Source organism: Hippopotamus amphibius, chromosome 7, assembly GCF_030028045.1.
Source record: "Hippopotamus amphibius kiboko isolate mHipAmp2 chromosome 7, mHipAmp2.hap2, whole genome shotgun sequence".
Lineage (NCBI taxonomy): Eukaryota > Metazoa > Chordata > Mammalia > Artiodactyla > Hippopotamidae > Hippopotamus > Hippopotamus amphibius.
In genome coordinates, this window is record NC_080192.1 from 94,584,454 (window position 1) to 94,608,785 (window position 24,332).

General features: G+C 43.6%; 1 pseudogene; it reads right to left on the bottom strand.

Annotated features, from left to right (window-relative positions):
- Positions 1 to 755: 755 nt before the first annotated feature.
- LOC130857664 (60S ribosomal protein L15-like) overlaps positions 756 to 24,332 on the bottom strand; it is a 48,109-nt pseudogene continuing 24,532 nt past the window's right edge.

Consider the following 24,332-nt stretch of genomic DNA (forward strand, 5'->3'; position numbering starts at 1 on the left):
GCATGAAGTTCAGTATTCTACATATCCCAGAGTCATGGGATTGAACCAGGAGCTCCCACCTTTTGTGTGAATTTCAGTGGTACCATGGAGGTCAAGGCAATTTAATTCAGCTTAACCAGTGTTTGATCATTTGTAAGAGAACCCTCTTGCAACAGGTTTATTCAGTTCTCTTAAAGATGGTGACATTCCTTTACTTTTCGCCTTTTGGAAGCAGCAGTTACATAAATTGAATATTAGATTAAGTCTAAAAATGTGGGCCCTAGTCAACTTTTATTATTTTTCTGCATATGATCATGATAAAGGGGCAGGACATCCTTTGCATTTCCAAGGAAAATCCGATTTAAAAAGTTTGTCCTTGCCAAAGTCCACAAAACAGCCACTTTAAACAGCAGAGCACTGTGTCACCCCAGTAAAGCTGCAGTTTTCATCACATGCACCAACAAGTCTACATGGCTAGTTCCTGCACTCCTCTTTTACAGACTTTATTTTACACCTATTGCACCAAACAGCATTTTAAACACGGACATATCAACTCCCTAATAAAGCAAAAACAAAGGCATTTCCCTTATTGGAAACAATGCACCATCACTTAGTCTTCAAACATTATTGCACGTTAACGTCCATAATTTGACAATGCATCCAGTGAAACAATCTGCAGACAACTAGTTTTAACAGACAAATTAAAAAACACTTTTAAGCAGACATGAATATCCTAAACTGTTTATTAGGTGAGAATTTTATAAACATCACTTATATTAGCGATAGCGGTAGAGTTGGAGAGTACTGTGTCTTCTGCAACCTGCGCGGCGAGAACTGCCGATCTTGTGATGGAACTTGTGGCCCTTGCCAAGGCTTCCTGCCTGCGGACGTCAGTCCCCACATCTCCCTGTGCTTGTGCACTGGTTTGGTGATGCACTGAGTGTCAGGGTTTCTTCTGATAGCTTTACGGAATGGATCAATAAGGATAACCTCAAAGAATTTGTACATGGAATTTTCACCAACCCAGTAAGAATTCAGGACCCTCAGGGCCCCACAGTGGCATTCAGCTCACTCCTCGGCAACAGACTGAAGGCTTCAAGCAAACTTGAGCTGGTTGACACCATGGTGGACAGGCTTGTGGTAGGTGGCACCCTTAGGAACTGGGTGTTTGTGGCCACCATGGTGCACACGAATCTGATATATGACATAACCTTGCTTGGCCTTGTACCCGAGCCTGCGAGCTTTGTGGGGCCGGGGCCAGGGCGGGGTAGGGGGGGTAGGGGCGGTGGGGGGGCCTGGTGCAGCACAGAGGGCTGGCAGTACTGCCAGCAGCACACCCTGAACAGACAGCGCATCACAGCCAATTGCTTCCCCCTCCATATCTCCTGGATGTACTTTGTAAGCGCCCATCTCGGCTCACCTGGTGGCTGCCGCCAGACTGAAAGGGCAACCGTGTTCTTCTGTAGCTCCAAAACTGTCACAGATGTATGAAATGTCAGTCTTACCTTCTACCCCGAGCCTTCCCAACCTGTTCCCCTCAAGGTTTAAACTATGCCCTCTCTGAATGTTTGCCTAAAGCTCTCATGAGCAGAGTCTGCCTAATGATATCTCTAGTTTTCTAGTATTAGACACAGGAGCTGCACTGGGTTGAGTAGTGTTCCCCCCAAAGTTCATGTCCACCTAGAACCTCAGAATGTGACGTTATTTGGAGATAGGCTCTTTGCAGATGTAATTAGTTAAGATGACGTCATTCTAGATTGGGGGGCCCTAAATCCAAGGACTGGTGTCCTCCTAAGAGAAAGGAGAAGGAGAATCAGACGCAAAGACAGGGGCAAGGAAGAAGGCCGTGTGACAATGGAGGAAGAGAGTGGAGTGATGCATCTACCAGTTTCCCTCCTATCTGAAAGTAGAACGTTCCTAGGAAACCTTTCATAAGCCAAGATCGTGTAAAGTGAAGAAGCAATTACCTTAGGACACATCTTGCTAACAGATGCACAAAATAAATCGAGATAAAGCACAGATGCTCACACAGTTCAAAGCTATGATGGCTGGATGCTGAGATGTGAGTATAGCTTCCAGGGAAGGAGTTTGGCGGTGCCACTCTTGCTGTTTGTGGTGTGCTACTTCCATAACGGCTCCTGCAGAACCAGTGCTGAACACTATTTTGCTTTTCACCTTCTTTTTGGTAAAAGCAAACTTCCCCTTCAGATTTCTTTGTTAGCGAAAACAGGTACTAATGTAGGTGTTTCATAAAAGCAGAATGGCATAAAGTGAACTTTTGAAAAGCAGCGTTGGGGGGGGTGGTAACTGTATAAGCCAAGGAACACCAAGGATTGCTGGGAACCAGCAAAAACTAAAAAGGGGCCAGGAAGGATTTTCCCCTAGAGCCTTCAGAAAAAGCATGGCCAGGCTGACCCCTTGGTTGCAGACTACTAGCCTGCAGAACTATGAGAGAATACCTCTCCAGTGTTGTAAGCCACACGATTTGTGGTAATTCGTCATGGCATCCCTAGGAAACAAATACAGGGACTCTCATCTGACTCTCTAAATAAAAAGCTTCCTTTACTATGAACACTTCCATTAACTTTTTTTGTATTTATTTATTTATTTATTTTTAGTTTTGGCTGTGTTGGGTCTTTGTTGCTGCACACGTGCTTTCTCTAGTTGTGGTGAGCAGGGGCTACTTTTTGTTTCGGTGTGCGGGTTTCTCATTGTTGTGTCTTCTCTTGTTGTGGAGCACAGCCTCTAGGCACGTGGGCTTTAGTAGTTGCGGCGAGTGGGCTCAGTAGTTGTGGTGCACAGGCTTAGTTGCTCCATGGCATGTGGGATCTTCCCAGACCAGGGATCGAACCCGTGTCCCTTGCATTGGCAGGCAGATTCTTAACCACTGTGCCACCAGGGAAGCCCCCAACTTTTCTTGTTTTTAAACAAGGCTCTCCGAGCCTCAGTTTTCTCACCTAAAGATTGTGTATCAATCAGCTGTTATTGCAGTAAAACCACCCCATAGCTCAGTGGCATAAAATAATGATCGTGTATTACTGCACTTGAAGTCTGTGGGGTGGCTGGGATCCTCTGCTCTATACCCCCTTTGTTCTTCTGAGATCTACAAGCTTCCTGGGCATCTTATGGTGATGGCAAAACCCAAGCTGACATTTAAAGCTTCTGCTTGTGTCACTATAACCGAGCAGGACCCTATGGGGCCTTCCCGGGACAGACCCCTCCCCATATTCTCTGCTTAACTCCTCTCTGAAGTACCTAGGTAATAATATCTGATGCACATTTCCTGAGTTGGTTTGCAGGTGATAAAACCCCACCAAATGGAAGAAATCAACTACCTGGTGACCATGAGCAATAGCCTCTAGATCTGCCAGAGCCAGAGGATTAATTACGTGACACCACCCTGTTATCTCACCATCAGCCAATCAGAGGATTGTACATGAGCTGATCACTTACCCTGTAACTCCCCTCCCTCACCTGGCCTTTAAAAATGCTTTGCTGAAACTCATCAGGGAGTTCAGGCGTTTTGAGCACTAGCTGCCCTGGACTCCTTGGTTGGTGCCCTGCAATAAATGCTGCATTTTCCTTCACCACAACCCAGTGTCAGTAGATTGGTTTTACCATGCGTGGGTGAGCAGGCCCAAGTCTGGGTTCGGTAAATCACTGCTAATATCCCGCTGGCCAAATGAAGTCACAAGGACAGGTCCACTCTGCTCACAGTGAGAGGGGAAAAAGAGGAGTATTTGTTCAATAATAATCCCAACTATCACAGTTGTGATAACACCTGCTGCTACAGACTGAATGTTGTGTCCCCCAAATTCATAATTGAAACCTAGTTCCCAATGGGATGGTATTTGCAGGTGAGGCCTGTGGGAGGTGACTAGGTCATGAAGGTAGAGCCCTCATACATGGGATTAGTGCCCTTATAAAAGGGGCACAAGAGACCCCAGAGAGCTCCCTCACCCCTTCTGTCACATAAGGACACAGAGAAAAATCTATGAACCAGAAAGTAGGATGTCACCAGACACCAAATCTGCCAGTGCCCTGGGTGGTGGAGTGATATCCATTTAAGTCAATATAAATTCAGTTTTGATTTTCTGACCATGTCCTGTCTGGTTATGAAGGTTCTGTCCCATCCGTGAAACTGCCACTCAACTTCACTCTTTTGGGAAGTCATTACTCTGCTGATCATGTGGTCAAAACCAACGACAGGGACAGTCCAGGCTCAAGGGTGGCAGGGAGGAATAGACTGCACTACTTGATGGGAGAAATAACAAGGCTTTTGTGGCTCTTTATTTTTTATTTTAATTTTTACATATTTATTTATTTCCTTGGCTGCTTTGGGTCTTAGTTGCAGCATGCGGGATCTTTTGTTTTGGTGTGTGGGCTCTTCATTGCAGTGCAAGGGGCTTCTCTCTAGTTGAAGTGTGGGCTCCAGAACGTGTAGGCGTGCGGCTTCGTTGCCCCGCAGCATGTGGGATCTTCTTCCCCCAACTAGGGATCGAACCCGCGTCCCCTGCATTGGAAGGCGGATTCTAAACCACTGGACCACCAGGGACGTCCCTTTTGTGGCTGTTTAACCCACCACAGTATGCATCCACTCCTGCAGTCCTCACTACAACCCCATGAAGTAGGGACTGGTATTATTCACATTTGAAAGTAGGAAACTTGAGAGTAAAGATGTGGTAACTTGGTTAAGGTTAGCCAGCTGGTCAGCAGCAGAGCTGGGGTTCCAGTCGAGGTTGTTTGGCAGCGGGGCCAGAGCACCAGACACAACGTTGTGCCCGGTACTCCGCTGATGTTCGCTTTCTCCCTCCCTATTGATTCCGTTTCTTCAGCCCCTTAAGGGCAGGAAGCTAGCACCCCTTGTACCCCATTATGTACAGGCTTCTCTCGCACACACACTCACGCTCACGTAACGGCTTGTGGTAAAGTCTCCTTAAAAAAAACAGGATGGTGGAATGATGCTCATTTAAGTAAATATAATTCAGTTTGGGTTTTCTGACCATGCCCTGTCTGGTTATTAAATTTTCTTGTGATTTCTTTCTAGGAGGACTCTGACCTGTCCATGGAAATGCCACCCAGCTTCAGCACTCCTTTGGCCTTTTGACTCAAACTTGCTTCTGCCTGCTAGTCCTTTATTCTCAGATGTTGTCTTAGTAACGGGTCCAGTGTTCCCCACCCCACCCCAGGCCCAGACTGGTCTCCCAGAGGCAAGCTCTGCTCTGCCTCCTCTGGGGCTCCACAAAGTGCGGGCAGTTACAGAGCTGTGCCAGAGGGAGTGGAGGTGGCAGCATTCAAAATGAGCATCTTTTCTGAATATATTCTAACTTAGGTGGGTTCTGAAATCCATGTGTGTGGAGCTCTGCTCCAAGCACTGGACCATAGTCATGGGTGTGACACATTAGCCTACATAACCACTTGGTTTGCGCCAGTTCCCACACCTGAACCTGTGAGAAGAGCCTGGGGTCAAGACAGTCTTGCAGACAGAAGTGGATGCTTGCCTTGTAAACTCAGTAATGCTTTTGGATTCATTCACTTGTCCAAGAAATATATAACTGAGCACTTGTTAAGAGCCAGTTGCTGTGCTGGGCACAGAGGACAAAGATGAACAAGTTAGCTACAGGAATAAATTTCTGTCCTCCAGAGGCCCACAGTTAACTGTAACAGTTGTTGCCTATGTTTTATACCTGGGCATGTAAAGTGTAAAGAAGTTAACCACTATATATGTCTGCCAATGAGGCAAGGTTTTTTTCCCCCTAAAATTACCAGAAGAGAGGGGAGTACTTTATTTTGGGGTCTGTAAAGGGAAAATGCACTCTTGTGTGCCTCTTTTCCTACTAACACTTAATACTTCTGGCACTTCTGGTTACCAGATGTGTGGGTTTTCCATACATCAAGCAATTCTGTGACACCAGCTGGGTGGCTACAATTCAACTCAGTTCTCACACTATCTACCCAGAGTTAGATCTCTTAGGTTAAGTCCCATAAGACTGCCTCCACTTCAGACACCAGTGGCAAATCTAGGTTGTCACCTGTGCTTCTGACCGACTGGCTATATTCAGAGGTTCCCATGACCCCCTCCTCGGGTTCCATTAATTTGCTAGAGCAGCTCACAGAACTCAGGAAAACACTCCACTTACTAGATTACCTGTATACTAAAAAAGGATATAACTCAGGAACAGCCAGATGGGAAAGATGCATAGGACCAGTTACATGGGAAGGGCACCAGGGCCTCCATGCCCTCTCTGGGTGTGCCACTCATGGCTTCATTACATATGCACATGTGATCAAATCATTGGCTATCGGTGATTGATTTAACCTTCAGCTTCTCTCCCCTCTCCAGAGGTCAAGTTGGTGAGAGTGAAAGTTTTATCTCTCTAATCCCAGGGTTGGTTCCCCTAGCAACCAGCCTCTATCCTTACGTTATCTTGGGGCTTTCCAAAAATCAGCTCATTAATAAACTCAGGTGTGGCTGAAAGGGGCTTATTATAGAAATAACAAAAGACACCCATTTCACCTTTACGGCTCTTATCACTTAGGAAACTCCAAGGCTTTTAGGAGCTCTGAGTCAGAAATGGGAACAAAGACCAAATATATATTTCTTAACATAAATCACAATATCATAGGGTCCTTGCAATGCCTCTCATGTTACACCAATGCTTTCCAAATTTCTAGTTTTGGAAGCTTACGGAGATCACCAACTCAGTATAAAAGGAGGTGAGAAAATGCAACACAGATTTGTTAGTTTTTCCTGGGAATGTGACTTCACATTTGCAATGCTGGAAGTTGCTATAAACAAGCCTTTTATGATCACTTTAAAAAGCAGAACAGTAAACAGTTATGTTGGAGAGACCAGTGAAAGCATGAACTGACTAATGCTATTCGAATGGGCACTTTGTGGTTTGGGATAAAATTTCCAGGGAAAGCATCCCATAAAGGGTCCAAGAGAACCTCCAACAATCCAGATGGAAGTGAGAATGGCTAATAAATGGGCCTAGTCACAGTGAGGGTGCTGATGACCAAGAGGTGCATGAAGAGTTTAAATAGATTTTTTAAATGAAATATGAAAGTGGAAAAAAAAGCAGTATTTATAAATTAATTTATTAAATTGTATAAATGGTATTAAACATGGATGTATAACTAAATTCATATATTGAAAAAGCACATCACAATTTCATCTGTCTCACTAAAAGCTTTATGTTCTCACGTTGACCAAAATATCATGGGAGGATCTCCCCACTGGCAAGTTTAATGCTACCTTATATTTGGTACCAGCTTCCATTTGGGCCCAAAGTCAAACAATTAGAAGGGACAGAGCCAGATCTGTCTGACCCACCCATGTGTTTACCTTAATACCTCCATCAGAACAGATTTCATAAAATCTCAGACAATGGTCCCTGCCCCCATTGTCCATCTATTTCATTCCATTTCTACTCAGAGCATTTATTGAGCACCCAATAACATGGACGAATTGTTTTTCAAATCTATAAATCACTTTTAGTACTGAACTAAGGGAGAAGAGACTGACTTTTAACTGAAGACTGAGGGGAAAAAAAAGTAGTTTTAACTAAGAATAGCACTGGATCCAGGTTTATGTAGGTCATTCTCCCTGTTACACAATGTGAGTTCTGGTCTTCTCTGTCTTCTTAGGACTAAAAAATGCCTGTAATCTCAGCCCCAATAGGACAGTTGCAAGGAGCAAATAAACGTGCAATTTCCCTTTGTCAGCTTTAAAGTAATAAACAAACCTCATTAATCTTTGGGTAATGGGATTTTAGATTTTTCTTGATACTTTGCAGTATCACATACATTTTCTATGTGAGCATGTATTATCTTTAACCAGAAAAAAAATCAGTAAATATTCATTTTTGAAAACACGTCAGTATTGGGTTACAGAATTTCAATTTCACTTGCTGGATTTGCATTAAGTCCACCTCACATTTAACTTCTTTCTTTCTTTTAATCCAAGCTAAGAGAACCAAACACTTTCTGTGGGTAATACATGCAGGGCTCCCCTCTCAGGATCTGCCCGCCACCCTGGTCCATCTTCCCTCAAGATGCCCAGACAAATGTATAGGGAGGAAAGGAACAGAAAGATGCCACAAGAGCTTGAGCCATATCTTGCGTGTATGTGTGTGTGTGCGTGTGTGTGTGTTCAATATTATTATGCCTCTCCCCGAGATTCTCCTTTAAGGTCACATTTTTGCAGATACATTAAGTCTGTAAAATGAAGTGGAAGACTGTGTGATTCAAAGCAGGCTGTGTAACCTCTCTGATCTGGAGTTTGCTCATCTGTAAAATAACTGGTGGATCCAAAAGGAAAAAGTGCATGGCCTGGGGAGACAAATGCAAATCCTGACTGCTTGTTGCTCAGCAAAAATGTACACACTATACTGTATAATACATACTGGTACACTCTATATGCTAAAGACAATGGTAGTGATGGTTGCTATGATAACTACTGCTACTATATATGTGAAAGGGCTTATTGCTTTTAAAGCAAAACTGTAAATCACAAGGCTGCCAGCTTAGCTGTGTAGGCTGTGTGCTGCCTGACTTTAAACTGTACACATGGCACACAATGTCTAGTCGTGCCCTGAGGAAGTGCTATACAAATTTTAGATGTTTAATTAAGAATAACAGGGGTGGGCTTCCCTGGTGGAACAATGCTTAAGAATCCGCCTGCCAATGCAGGGGACATGGGTTCGATCCCTAGTCTGGGAAGATCTCACATGCCACAGAGCAACTAGGCCCGTGTGCCACAACTACTGAGCCTGTGCTCAAGAGCCTGCAAGCCACAACTACTGAGCCCATGTACCACAACTACTGAAACCCGGGTGCCTAGAGCCCATGCTCCGCAACAAGAGATGCCACCACAATGAGAAGCCCGTGTACCACAACGAAGAGTAGCCCCACTCACTACAACTAGAGAAAGCCTATGCACAGCAACCCAACGCAGCCAATGAATAAATAAATTAAAATTTAAAGAAAAATAACAAGGGCAGGGAGAGATAAATTAGGTGTTTGGGATTAACAGATACACACTACTATATATAAAATAGATAACCAACAAGGGCCTACTGTATAGCACAGGGAACTATATTCAATATCTTTTAATAACCTATAATGGAAAAGAATCTGAAAAAGAATATATTTATAGATCTATATATAACTGAATCACTTCACTATACACCTAAAACTAACACAACATTGTAAATCAACTATACTTCAATAAAAATAAATAAAGAACAAAAATAAAATAAAATTACAACTCCCTCCCCCCCCCCCCCCCCCCCCCCCCCCCCCCGCCAAAAAAAAAATGGAGAGGTAGTACAGGACTTTTCTTGTTACTGTAGGCACAGCTGATGTAACAGGGAAGGGCTAAATCAGACTCCATTGGATCTGTTTCTTTGACTTCAACCTTTGATTTTTGTTGCTTTTGTTATTATAACCATACATGATGGCCTGCCTCAGGGAAGCCTGCCCCTCTGCCTGAAAGTTAAACTAAAGCGCCTCTGTTCAGCTCACAGGCAGACAGTCAACCCTGCCCACCTGTGAATGGCTGCAGAAAAGAAGAAATTAACACATCCCCTCACTGAGGCTGGTCATTCCTGGGGATGGTTTTCAAGACTGATGGCCCTTTTACTTTACTTCCTCACCACTTCTCCCTCTCTGATTCTATAAAAGAAACTGGCATCCAGACCCTGATAAGATGGTTTTTTGGAGACACTAGTCTGCCATCTTTGCTGTCTGCCAGCTTTCCAAATAAAGTCCTGTCCCTTGCCTCAACACCTCATCTCTGACTCATTGGCCTGTGGTGTGGTGAGCAGAGCAAGCTTAGACCCAGTAACACTGAGGCCCCCTAAATTGATTAAAATAGGTAAAAAGAACACTCTTTTTTAAAAGAAAGGTGCTGGACCATCTGAGCAGGACTTGTTAAATTAAAAACAAAACAAAACAAAAAACCCCTGAAAAACCAAAACCAGAGTTCAGTCTTTCTGAACCTATCACTCACCTTCAGGCGATTCATTCTAACTGTCAGCAGTGAAGATACTGGGGAGAGAGTCACCCTGGAGTCCTGGGCATCTCCCTTCCCCTTGAGCCAAGCAAGGGGACCCAAGAGGGGGACCCGGTGTGTTTGGCATGAGTTTCCTGCTACGAGGAAGATCGGAGCAGTTCAAAGCAGAGATGTTGGCTGCCCCTTCTGCCGACGGCAGAGCAAGGGGAGTGCTACAGAGGAACAGCTGTGTCCCACCAAGGGTCTCAGAGGGTCTCTCCAGCAGAATGGAGCTAGAATAGGCACAGTGGGAAAAAAGTTTTGAGTTGTTTTCCAATTTCTTTTAAGGTCTTTTAAGCTCTGCTTGCCAGGGCAGATACCACAGGGTGGGAGTATGGGTGGCATATGTGTGGGGGTGCTCTATCAACAAAAGTGGGAGCCAAGGGGATTTAAGTGGGGGGCTGTAGGGGTATAGCCCTTTCTAAGGAAAGCTGAGTGCATGCTCGCTGCTCCCCTACTCCATGGGGGTCTCAGAAGAACTGAACAAAGCAGGAGGGCTTGCTTGTAAGACAGGAGGGATGGGGCAGGGCACACCGTTAAAAGAATGACACAGCCATTAAGAAAAACAGAACGGGGACTTCCCTGGTGCTGGACCATCCCTGGTGCAGTGGTTAAGAATCTGCCTGCCAATGCAGGGGACATGGGTTTGAGTTCTGGTCCGGGAGGATCCCACATGCCACGGAGCAACTAAACCCACACACCACAACTACTGAACCTGCACTCTAGAGCCCTCGAGCCACAACTACTGAGCCCACGTGCTGCAACTACTGAAGCCCTCGTGCCTAGAGCCCGTGCTCTGCAACAAGAGAAGCCACTGCAATGAGAAACCTGTGCCCCACAACAAAGAGTAGCCCCCGCTCACAGCAACTAGAGAAAAACCTGTGTGCAGCAACAAAGATGCAATGCAGCATAAATATAAACAAACAAACAAACAAATAAATAGAAAAACAGGATACCCAAAAACTGGTTAGAATTTACCAGGCCCAAGATGGTGGGAAATTCGACTTCAGATAGACCTTGAGCCTCATTATATGCTCACTGTAATACATTCACTAAATGACACACCCACCAGTGCCATGACTGTTCTGAGGCTGACCATAGAAGGCCCAAAAGTGGGGTTGGTCCAATTCCTGGAAATCCCCACCCCTTCTCCAAAATAGTTGGAATAATCCTCCCACTTATGAGCCTATGAAATTACCCAGGCTGTAAAAAACTAACACAGCTGAGGACCACTCTCACTTTCTGCCGTGGACTGCTTTCTGCCTATAGAATGTGTAGCTCTCTAAATAAACTCGCTTCCACTTTACCCTGGCTCACTCTTGAATTCTTTCCTGCTCAAAGCCAAGGACCCTCACTTGGCAGTCTGTCCTGTCCTAGGAACTTGCTCAGGACCTGGGACATTCTCTTGTTCCCCTTTCTCCTGTGACACCTGTGCCACTTCCCAATGGCTCTCTACAATGGCCCCAGTCAGGTAGACAGTTTCTGCCCATTACCCATCTTTGCTTTGACTGAGGTTGGGCTAGCAGGAGACTCTTGAGTAACACCTGAGTAAGGCTGGAAAAGCAGTGGGATTTGTGCTTCTGATATCATCCAGACGTGGGGGACCAACATAGCAGGTGTGATAAAAGCAAAGCCTTTTCCAGATTTCAGTTCTTGGGCCCAGATGGATTGGTGAATGGCAGTGAGGCTTCTGGCCTCTCCCGCTCCAGCTTCTTTCCTTCCAGGCTCTGTGCTGTGCTCTCTGCTCCAAGCATACACCTCCCCGGAATGACATGTACTTGTGTCTCTCCAGCTAAAATGAATGTCCCCTGAGAGCAGGAACTGTATTTTTTTCTCATCCTCAACCCTTAACACAAGGGCCATTAAAAGTTTATTATTGAAGAGGATGAGAGACCTCAGGTACCAGAGTCAAGGTGTGCATAAAAGGATGGTGGGGATGGGGAGGGAGTACAGAAAATGGAGATGATGGGTAAATGGACAAGGTTTGTGTTCATCCTCTCCCTTCACACCTGAGGCAGCCACGAGGCCATGCTGTTAGATTTCAGGGATAAGGAGAAACCAGGCACTTTCCATTATAATTTCTCCAAAACCACACTTCTCTGACTTAAAAATTCAATTAGAAACTGAACAGAACTATGTTTTTCTGGCCTCCTAGTAACTGGAAATATTCAGTCTACTATCCATCTACTTTCCATGAGATTGACTCTTGCTGTAGTCAGCTCACTGACAGATTAAGTCCTTTCATCTCAGAAAGCCTGAGTTTCACGGCTTCAGAACTGGATATGAAGCATGTATTACTGCACACAGAGTCTTCAAGTCGTTGCTCTTTATCAGTACAAATAGATGATTAACCTAAACATCCCATTCCCATCATGTCGGATAGCATTTCTCATATTTGGTGGTCAAGCTCAATTATGAGAGATATAGAAACAGAGAGAGAAAATGTCCTCCCTCCATCCCTCAAGTAAACCGTCAAACCAAACAAATCTTCCCAGGGCTTCTTCTGAGTGATGTTGAAGATAGAGCAAAGTGATGAACCTACTTGAAAACATATATCCTTTTTCTATAGACATTTATAGACAGATGTCTCAAGAACTCGAGAAAAATGCCGTTTTCCCCTTAAACATCAGCTTCCCTACAATTCTTTGGCAGTTCACAGTCAGAGTACACTGGAAAGACTGAATTATTTTACTTCAAACGTGTAGAAACATATTGTTCTCAGAAAGTCTATCTGTGTGTCAGCTTGTCTGATCATCTGGGATTGTCCCAGCTGGGCAATAAATGTTGGTTTATCTTTCTGGATATCACAGAGTCGCTAAATCCAGAGTCAGTTTTCTACCCAGCACTTGTGAGTTTGTTTGAATAACATTCTCATGCCTACAGAAAAATGAATATCCATGGTGGACTGATGTATAGGAAATTATTCGATGTTGAGGGGCAAGACGGGGAATGGGATGGAGGTCATCTTAGAGAATGAGGAAACCCCGATCTTTCCTAAGCCTCAGATCTTTCTGGGATTCCACCTGGCTTTCACTTCTAACTCCTTGTCTCCCAACAAAGAGAATAAAGATGGTTTTAAAACCAAATGTGAGCCCTTCTAGGAAACAAGAGCTCCTCTCTTCCCCTCTCTCGCCTAGTAGCAGAATTTTCTTTTGCACTATTGAAAATGGCGTGGGCCACCTTTTCTCCAAAAACACATGAAGCTGCTGCATAACTCTTTTCCAAATAATTAATCTTTCCAGTGGAATCTTTCAAAGCCCCACATTTCCTGTTATTTTATACAGCTGCAATTTGTAACCGGAGCTCCTGCCCAGTGTTCAATGGGCAAAACGCCAAATCCACTACATTTCACCTACCAAGGTGCCCCACGCAAATAATCCTTAACCACAAGTTAAATAGTCAGGTCCTGTTCTAACCAAAAAGAAAAGCCTGGGGAACAAAAGACTTTTAACATATTTCTGTATTAAAATTTTAGTGGATGCTGACAATATTTTATTTTCCAGTGTCAACATCAGGAAGCATCACCATAATGCCACAATAAAGAAGAGTTTGCAAAAATGGATTGGTTCTTATGTTAGTATTTGTGAGTCATAAAAATGACACCGTCTTTCAGTTATCTGGAAGCCAAAACCTGTGGGTTGCTCTATCAGACCCACCTTGTTTGCTTCCTTGTCTATGAGCTGGAAGCTCAGAGCCAAGATCGGCTAAAAGGTAAGCAGGGAGGAAGATGGTGGTGGTTTGGCTGTGACCCCTTCCTTCCCTCCTTCCTCCCCTGCCTTTTCCCTCTTCCGTCCACCCAGTTATCTTTTCTCAAACTTGCCCATGAAGGAAGTTGTCTCAAAAATCACTTCATTGGAAGTTTCTTCTATTTCAAACCCTCTCCACTCTCTTGCCTACCCTTCCTCCCCCTGCCCTTGCCCCATTCCTGCATATGACCTACCTCCTACTTTTTAGAAATTGAAGTCATTGAGCCAGACCTTCAACTTCCTGCTACAGCCCCACCTTCCCTGGCGCCATCTCCCTTCCTTTCCTCCCATCCCTCAGTGGATGCTTCCTCTCCTGAGGTCAGGACCCGTTCTGGATCCCAGCCCCGCCTGCTCTCTCTGGAGACTCACACTACAACATGACTCCTGGCCTGAATCTGAATCCTCCCCATTTGCATTTAGACATGCTCAAGTCTCTCTTAAGATAAAACAAAAACACCTGTCTCAACCCACAGCCCCTTCCTGCTATTATTCCTTCTTCTCTCTTTCCCAGTGAAACTTCTTGAAAGGGTTGTACATGCTCCTCTTCCTTTCCATCAGCTTCTCTCACTCCTCAGTCCCATTACTTTGGCTAAAATGACTAATGACCACCATGTCGCTAAAGCAAAGGACTCAGTCCTCACCTCCCCTGCCCTCTCTGGGACCCTTCACTCCTGAAACCCTCTTCCCCGGGCTTCAAGGACCTGAAGCTCTTCTTATTTTCCTCTTAGTTCTTTGCCTCTCCTCTTCCTTTTCCTCTTCCTCTTCCCCCTCCTCCTCGTCCTCCTTCTTCTTCTTTCTTTTTTTTTTGTTTGTTTAGATTGTAAAAGTTAATTGATATGATCAAAAAGCAAACAGCCAGACATTTGGTTATCTTTGCCACTACAATGTGTCATTTTGAATACTATTTTTAAGTGCATAGCAAATAATATTTAAACCATTACTAGAGAAGTAAATTAAGAGTCTACTTAAGGCACTTCAGATGCCTTGTTCTTTCTTTATCTTCCTTCCAAGCCCATTGTACTTTACAGAGCCATTAAATGTTTAAGTTTTTTAAGCTTCCCTTTCTCGCTCTATATTCAATCCCTCCCATCCACATGTGCAGCTACAACAATCAGACTCATATATTCATTTGCCTACTCAAAATCTCCAGTGAGGTTTCGCATAGGTACAAGCCCAAGCTCCAAGTCAAGATCTTTCCTACCAAACTTGGTTTTCTACCTCGTATTCCTATCTCAGCAAATGATGCCACCACCCACTGGCTTGCTCAGGTCATAAACCTGACATTCTTGATAACTTTCCCTATTTCTCAAATCCAACCATTCCCTTAGCCCTGGCAATTTTACCTCCCAAAATTTCTCATACTTGTTCACTTTTCTCCATTTCCACACCCACCACCCCAACCCTGGACACTGACTACTCTCTTCTGGACCATTGCAATTGCCTCCCACACATCCATTCTCAGCCCTCTTTAAGGTCTTCTCCACAATGTTGACAGGCCATGTCACTCTCTTGCATGGAATCCTTTAATGGTATGTTGGACCCAAACTCCATGTGCTTCTCAGAGTCTCTTGACTGTGTCCTTCTCTTTCTCTTGATTGGTATTCCACCCACATCTCAACTTCCAGGCTTGGATAAAATGCCACACCTCTGGCCTGACCAGTGAGGGGCTGGGTGAAGTATTCTGGAAGCGCAGGGGGTTAGCTTCCTGCAGTGTGAAATACAAACGATGAGCACTAGAAGACAGGAGGATACGAAGCAGGTGAATTACTCCCTCCTTACTCCCTGCTAAGAATAGCTCTGAAATATGGTTTTCCTTATAAGCTTCCTGGAGAAATCCTGTGTGCTGAACAACACATCTGGCAATTGATCAGCTGTGTTTCTTTGCAGCTGAAACTCCTTGTGACCTGGTAACCAGAGTGATAACACATTGATGGCACTGCATCGCCACACCTCCCTTTTTCCTCATTCCCACTGGGAATGTCCTGGGCTTTCACCTCTCCATAAAGTGTCACCACTTTAGTCTTGAACTCAGACTTTACCTCCTACAGGGCCCCGGAAAGGCAAATACTTAGGAGAGAGACCAAAATATCTATCCAAGACTCTACATGGGTTGATTCCTGTTTATTTCTTTAGCCTCTTATCTCCTACCATTTTACCATCATCTTTCTACCTCCAGCTACAGTACAGAGTTCTTCATTCATGTCGAGCCCTCACATGCCAGAAAGTCTATCTGGAAAGCTCTTTCCACCACCCCTCTGGCTTTACCAGGCTAATTCCTTTCCCACCAGATCTCAGTTTCCATATCACCTCCTTCCAAAGGAAATCTCTATGGCCTTCTCTCTGCTCCCCTCTCCCCAACATCTCCTAAGTTTCCTTTCCTACAGTCTCTCAGTGATCTATGTCAGAATTTGAATAGTGCCTGCCTCCTCCCCACACTGACAGTAAACCCCCTGACAGCAGAGATGGCATCTTCTTTGGCTCTCCTTTGCATCCTCAGCACAGAACCTAACACTCAACAAACGCACGTGGAGTAAACGAGCTTATGGGATCTAACACTCATTTTATAGATGTAGAAGCTAAGATTAAAGAGATGAAGGGATTCATTCAAGATAGCTAGTCAGTGGTAGAGCTCAGCTGAACCTTCTACATTTTTTAAAAATTAAGAATCATCCTTCTTAATTCTGAAAAAAAGACAGATAACAGACTGATCCATGAACCAGAATGGAGAATCCAGAAATAGACCTAAATACCTGGTTCAATATGTGAAAAGTACTTGTCCTCATTCATAATAAAATAAACGTAAATTTAATATATGAGCTGACATCTTTAATCTTTCCAATTGGCAAAATTCACAAAATTTGGTAATTTCCTCTCTTGACGAGGGCACTTGACAGTAAAGTGCCAAATATGTAAGCGTGGATATGTGAGTGTTTGTGGTATATGCAAATCATCTTCCTGCATGAAGCACTGCTTGACTATAGCTATTTTGATTGCAATAGGTACCAAATCACAAGAGCAGATGCTCTCTGACATTCAACCCACTAGTTCAAATTTTAGGTGCTTATCCTACAGATACATTTGCCCAGGTGAGAAATAGAGAATGTACAGTTATTCACTGCAGCATTATTTGTAACAGCAAAAAAATTAACCTTCATCATTTAGGGACTGGTGAAGTAAATCGTGATATTTTCATACACTGGAATACTACAAAGCTATTAAAAAAAAGAATGGGGTAGTTCTTTTGAATTCCATATTTCTATATGGGGACCATTCCATATTCCTATTGTAGGAATATCCCATACTGCTAAATATTCCATATTTCAATCTACAATAATATGGAACCTGTTTCACAATACATAAGCAAAAACCCAAGGTGCACAGTAGTTGTAATAGTATGCCATAATTTGGGCTAAAAATGAACAAAAACTATAAATAAAGCCAACTGGACTGTAAAGACACACCTAGTGACAGCAATGCCCTCATATAGTTTGTCTTTCTTAAAATGCACAGCAAATACTCAGTTAATATATTTTTATTAATTTCAATAAGAAGAAATGTCCTAAGTGATAAGTGAAAGAGGAAAAAAGGGAAAGTAGACAAGTAATCCTCATTTATACTTGTTTGCCAATTGGGTGAAATTTCATCAAAGGAAAAGGTGAAATCTGACAGTCAGCGTGATGGTTTTAGATCATCTGTGGATTTTTTGTTATTCTCCATGAATTAGTTAGCTAGTCCCATGGGAACTGAAGAGCTATGTGTTCTTCATTGTATTAGCTCCTTTCTACAACAACCAGAAAAGAAAAGATATTCAACCAAGCTCTGTCTACCCAAAGCTTATTCCAATCAGGTCTCTGCCATTTGCATGTTCTCACTACTGGATTAATCTGATTTCTCACTTACATACCACATCAGGAAAATCAAATGAAAAGATGCTCATGAATGGGCAGAGAGCTTGCTCATGCTAAAGAAACAGGTATAATTTGATTAAATCTCGGGTTTCACATTGCTGCCTGCGTGTTCTTTTGGAAGATGTATGACTATATAGCTTAGACCTGGGAAGTAATAACTGTGAAATCTGGCTGTTGCCAAAGTAAATATCTGCATGTTCTCCTGTCAAAATGCTCAGTGTGTGTGCTTGCTGTGCCTCAGTGGGGACATTACTTCTACAGAGGCACTTATGTTATTTTTTCCTCAATTTGAAGGCTTTTTTCTAAATAGTATTCAAGCGCGTCAATACAAAAGATGTTTTCTAGTGTGACAAAGGCCCAACGATACTTATAACATCAGGAAGCTGGTGTTTTCCTACTCTGAAATCACTATATTAGAGGCAGTGAGAGTCTTTTCCATTCACCAGACAGGGGGCAATGGGCTCTTTGCAGGACTAGCCTTGACCCTTTGGCTTCATCTCAGGTATGTAGATTGATAGATAGATGATAGATGATAGATGATAGATAGATAGATAGATGATAGATAGATGACAGATAGATGATAGATAGATAGATAGATAGATAGATAGATAGATAGATAGATGATAGAAACATACACACACACAAGAATGATACAGTGGTGGATAAATAGAGCATTGCCTTAAAGGAGGGAGGTGTGGAATGAAGACTATATTTCCTGGCCTCTCTTGCAGCTAAATGTGGCTAAGCCATGATATGTAAATGATGTCATATGGGTCTTTCAAGAACTTAAAGGAAGATGGATCTGCCAGGATGAGCCCCTTTCTTATTCTTTTGGGTTTGGTGGCCTGTGTTAGGATGCTGGTGCAATACGAAGCTGAATAAGGCATGGCCTCTATCTTTGAGGCATTTACAATTAAATCACACATTAAAGGTATAAAACTGCCAGAATGCAGAAGAAAAGAGAATTAATTCTGAGTGAAGGAAACCCAGAAGGTTTCACAAAGAGGATACAACCTAAGCTGGTTCTTAAAGAGTGAATTATAACAATAATAACAGATTTATTGAGGACTTACATGGATTGGGCATGAAACACTTTGTCAGTGTTAGCTACTTTATTCTATATAACAGTTCTGTGAGATAGGTACTATGATTATCCCCACTTTACAGATGAAGGAATGGAGGGGCAAAGAGGTTATATGGCATGCCTGGGATTAGAGAGCTAGTACGTGGCTGAGCCAAGGTCTAAACCTCACCCCGTCGGATGTTCCTAGAACTCCACTCGGTGCTCGGCTGCCTAGGGCTGAAATGGATGAAGACGGGAAGGAAAGCATTCACTGTTCACTTTGATCACAAAGTCCAACAGTGGTCAGTGCAGGCGATTCAACCCAAACTGGTTGTTAGGTAGAATTTAGGCCAGTATTTCTTGAAGCATGTTAGCATATTTGGCAGAGTATCAGTCTCTTGAGATGTTCAGCAAAGAAAAAAAATTAAAAGATTTACCTACATACTAATATATAAAGATCTTAAGAAGGTCTATGGCAAAGAAACATGCTTAATTTAACTTTACAAAAACTAGAATTCTTCAAACTTGTTTGACCACAGAACATTTTTTAAACTTTGCATTATAAAAATCATTGAATGTAAATTAAAGTGGAGGCTATAAAAACATTTACCTCCTCATCACCCAGCTTCAACAACTATCATTATTCTTCCTACTTGTTTCATCTATGCCCATTTTTTCCCTTTTCTTTTCTTTTTTTTTTTTGCTGAAGAACTTTAAAAGAAATTGCAGATGGCATGCTATTCTATCCTTAAATACTTTAGTGTGCATCTCCAAAAACAGGGGGAGATTTTCTTACATAAAGTGTCATTATCACGCCTAAAAAGATTAAAATATTTTCTTAATATAACTTAATACCCAGTTCATATTCAATGTCCCCGATTACCTAAAAAATCAGAGCCCCCCTTTTCAGTAAAACCATTGGAACTCTCTGCTTGTCATATTGATTTAGTTTTGCAACCAAATGTCAGGACCAAGCAATCACACATTAGAAAAACATACAATAGTTGATAGTTCTTTTCTAGGACACTGTTAGAGCTAAAACCCTCTTAATAATTCAGCCTGAAAAACACAGGACAGAGGATGTTTATTCCTTCACCCTCAAGATGTCTCTTGGTTGGAGGAGAGACTAATAATCTGATTGTACCACCTTTTTTTTTTTTTCTTTCACTTGACTTTCCAAATAGAAACAAATTAGAATCCTTTTAGCATCCCATGAATACGTACACCGCGGAACACATTTTGGGAAACCCTGATTGAGACAAAACAACCAATTGAAAGAAGTCTTCACTTTACTTGACCATTTTGGTATTTAATAGCGATAGGCTTGAACTCATTATGCAGGTTTTTCTTTTTTAAAGTCATCACACTCTAAAAGGAAGGGCGTAGTAATCAGTCTTGGTTGTGACTCTTAGTTACATCAGTGCTGTTAACAAACATACACACACCACACACACACACACATACACACAAAACCACTGCAAATCTTAAAACAGAGAAGCGTGGCTATAAAGTTAAAATCAGGTCAAAACCATCTGAAGCAAGTGACTAGGTTATTCAAGATCTGTTTGAAGGAGATGCATCTAAAAGAGAGGTTTGCTCTATGGATATGCAAAGAGACGAAATAATAAACCACACAGCACAATAACCACACAGCACAATAGCAATTTAGTTTCCCATCCACAATAGGCACTGAAATAAACACCTCATACTAGTACACTACCAACGGTATTTTCTAAATTAAAGAACAGAAGAAATGATTTCATTAATTGATGCTTCAATGGCTAGCCTAAATATTTATACACCCCAGAAGCACTGTACTCAAAATTTACAGTAGCAAAGCAGCCTGCAGCAACCAAAATATTGATTGAGTTGTAAAAACTCAAGATTATTAACCCAAATATCTTCTTGCTTTGTACGAAACTAATTGCTCAGTCGGGGAATGCAATTTCTGAGACAATTACCAGGAATGGGGGCTTTAATTACTCTGTCTTAATGTTTTGCATAAATAAATAGTAGCTGCCTTATCCAGGACCCTGGATGAGTTTCCTTCCACAGCTCAGAGTTAATCAAATGCATTTCTCACCAGGAGCCCAGGTGATTCTTTACCTGAAGTCAGACCCGTGTACATTCCAAGTTTGAAATTTGTGTTGCTGAAGCAGTACACATCCTCAGGCCAAACTCAGTATCTGATTATACATTATCAACTGTAAAGTTGCATGAAGGAAAACAAACAAACAAGTGTAAGTCATCAAACAGTGAAATGCATCTCTATTACCAAAGTCCTACGTAGCCATTTGCTGGTTTGACACTGCAAACTCTAGCTGGCTTTGGGGCTGGCTAGGGAAGTGTCACAGGAGACATAGCTCTCACATTGCGTGTTTCCTGTCAGGAGCCCGGCAACCTTTCCCCACATATCTCAGGACATAGCCAGGCATGGCCTACTTAATTACTATAGAACAAGACGGACAAGGAGGAGTCAGGACCTAGAAGCAAATTTTCCTCCTGGGGTGGACAGACCCCAGGGATACACAGTCAGCTAAAGGAGCAGTGAGGGCAGAGCTTGGCATCCGGAGGGTATGGTGACAGGCAAACTTTGGTAGTGCCAGCAAGGAGTCTGCAACAGGCAGCTCCATGCAGAACAGTGGAGGTGTCCCAACAGACAGGCAAAGTATGACAATCGATAATCCTGGAGTTGATGATATTCAGAAGTCCAGGAAGATGATCGTCTACACTGTGCCATAGGTCAGCAGGAGCCAGGACCCTGGCACAGACTGTAGGTAGGATTTATAAGCAGGTAGAGGCTGAGATGATCAGAACAAGTCAGAAGCCAGTGTGTTAGTTAGGGTATAGCTGGGTATGGCTGCTGTAACAATGAGAACCAACATAGCATGGCTTTCGTTATATAGAATTTTATTCCTCTCACATGCAACACTGAGAAACAGGAAAGGTACCACAACTCCACAAGTTTGTCCAGGAACCCAGGAACCCATCCTCTGCTTATGGCTCCCTTTACAGTGTCTGAGGTTGTTGGTCCAGCTGTCTTCTCCTCTTGGTGCAGCTGGCTTACCAGCACTATGTTGGAATTCACCACGTAGAGGGGTAGAAGAGAACAGGAAGGGAAGGAAACTGCATTTGAAACTCAAGAGGCAGAAGTAGCACACATCACTTCTCCCCATTGGCCAAACCTAGTCATATGGCTACTCCCAGTTGTCAGAGAAACTGGGAAATGTAGTCTTTACAACAGAAATTTATCCTCTTGCAATTCTGGAGGCCAGAAGTCCAAAATCAGTATTGTTGGGCCAAAATCAAGGTGTTGTGAAGGCTGCACTCCCTCCAGAAGCTCTAGGGGAGAATCCCTTCCTTGCCTCTTTCAATTCCTGATGGCTGCCGGCATTCCGTGGCTTGTGGCCACATCACTCCAATCCGTGCCTCTGTGGTTACATCACCTTGCCTTCTGTCAGGTGAAATCTCCCTCTACCTCTGTCTTATAAAGATACATGTGATTGCATTTTTAGGGGCCATCCAGATAACCGAGATCCTTAATCACACCTGCAAAGATGTTTTTTCCAAATAAGGTAATGTTTATAGGTCCCAGGGATTAAGACTTGATATTTGGGGAGGGGGGATTATTCAGCCTGCTCTAGGGGTACTCAATTACTAAAAGGAAGAAGGAGAAAATGGGCTCTGTAACACCCCACAATCAGAATTCCTCAGAAGCCTCACCCAGTGCTTCCTACCAAAGAATTTGTGTCCAGCTCTTCGTATTTTCCTAGTTGGGGTCTAGCCTGGTGTAGAGCCTGAACTGGGCTAGGCCCTGGGTGGGGCCAAGTCAGGCAGGTGGCCCTCATCATGGGGAAAGAAAGGCCAGTGAACAAAGAAAGCAGGTGGGCAGGTAGTGCAAGCCTTGTGAACAGCATCCCCCACAGTAAGAAAGCTGAGTGAGTGTCACCCAAGGACACACATGAGGTTCTTGGACAAATGGGTAAGTCCTGAGACCTTGACAAAGCCTCGTGTGCAGATCACAGCCCCTCAAGACAGAGGGTGCCTTCCACCTCCATGTTCCTCACCTTCCTCACTCCCCTCCAAACCCCGCAAATACCCAAACAGTCCAGATGTTTGAGTGAAATGGCGAAATCCCTTTACCCACTTCCCCATTTCGACTCCCCAGAATTAACCATTCTTAACAGTTTGATACTTCCTGACTTTTCTTCATGTGTTTATAAACACACACACAGAGGGAAATACAGCGGTTCCCTTTTACATAGATGGGATTGTGCCATACATGTGTTTTATTTATTCACTTAATAATATACCCTAGGGAATTCCCTGGTGTTTTGGTGGTTAAGACTTGATGATTTCACTGCTGTGGGCCCAGGTTCAACCCCTGGTCAGGGAACTGAGATCCCACAAGCCGCACAGCACAGCCGAAAAAAAATATATATATATATGTATATATATATCTCATTGCTTGGCAATAATAATAAATTTAGTGCTCACAATATACCAGGCTAGATGCTGAACACTTTATATGTTTTTTATTTCATTTCACTCTCATGACCACCTTATTGGCTGGGTACTATTATTTTCCTCTCTTAAAAATAACAGTCACAGGGAGCTAAAGTGACTTGCCTAAAGTCACACAGTTGGTGAGAGGCCAAACTAGGATTTGAACCCAGACCTCAATCTTTGTTAGCATCCTCTGCTATCACGCTTCTACTGTAGATATTCTTGTATGTCTCATTATGCAGTTCTTCCATTGGGAGCCTCGTCAGCTGTTGCACCAGATAAGCTGAACTTTTGCATCACCACCTCTTAGACTTCCCTGGAAACTGAAGTGGTCTCCCTGGCTACGGGACTGCTTGCTGTCTCGTAGGGCACATGGTTTCAGCTGCTCCAGTTGACTTGTGCTGGGAAGGAGCCCTCAATTCCATTCCTGCTGTTGCCCTAGTCCCAACCCCTAGGCTAACCTTCTCTCTGCCTCCAAATTTGTCCATTTAAACACTAGTGGGTCTGGCCCAGCATCTGTCACCTCTGCTCAGATAAGCTGGCCCTGCCTGGCACCTTCTTCCCTAAAATCCCTGATGGTTTTTGACTCTTCCCTCCCCTCTGCTGCTACAGCAAATAGAAAGTCTTTGTGATGGGCAGCGGCTATCCTCATCAGTCTCCCCATTAGCCTGGAGCAGGCAGCAAGGGCCTGGTACCAGTGAGACGGCTGTTCCCCTTCTGGGCCATCACCGTGGCAATAGATGCCACACAGGGGCTACAACCCCCTTCCTGTCTGTTGCTGTTCACCTTCTGGGGGCTCTGTTCCTCTCACTTCCCTCTTGCCTACCTTCCTGCCGTTAAAACCTTCTCTCATGCACGTGAAAATGTGGGCCCCAAGCACATGGTCTTCAGTCTTCCCCACGGAGAACAGGACTCCATCATGAGGGTGAGTGGCCCTGAGGGTAATCAACACAGACAGATGCTGTGGTGGCGAACAGGGTGGGGAAGGTTCCCTTCAGAGAATGCAAGGCTGGTGGCTCTGAGCCTGGATCTTTGGAAGCTAAAGGCTCAGCCAGGTGCAGAGTGAGTGGCTC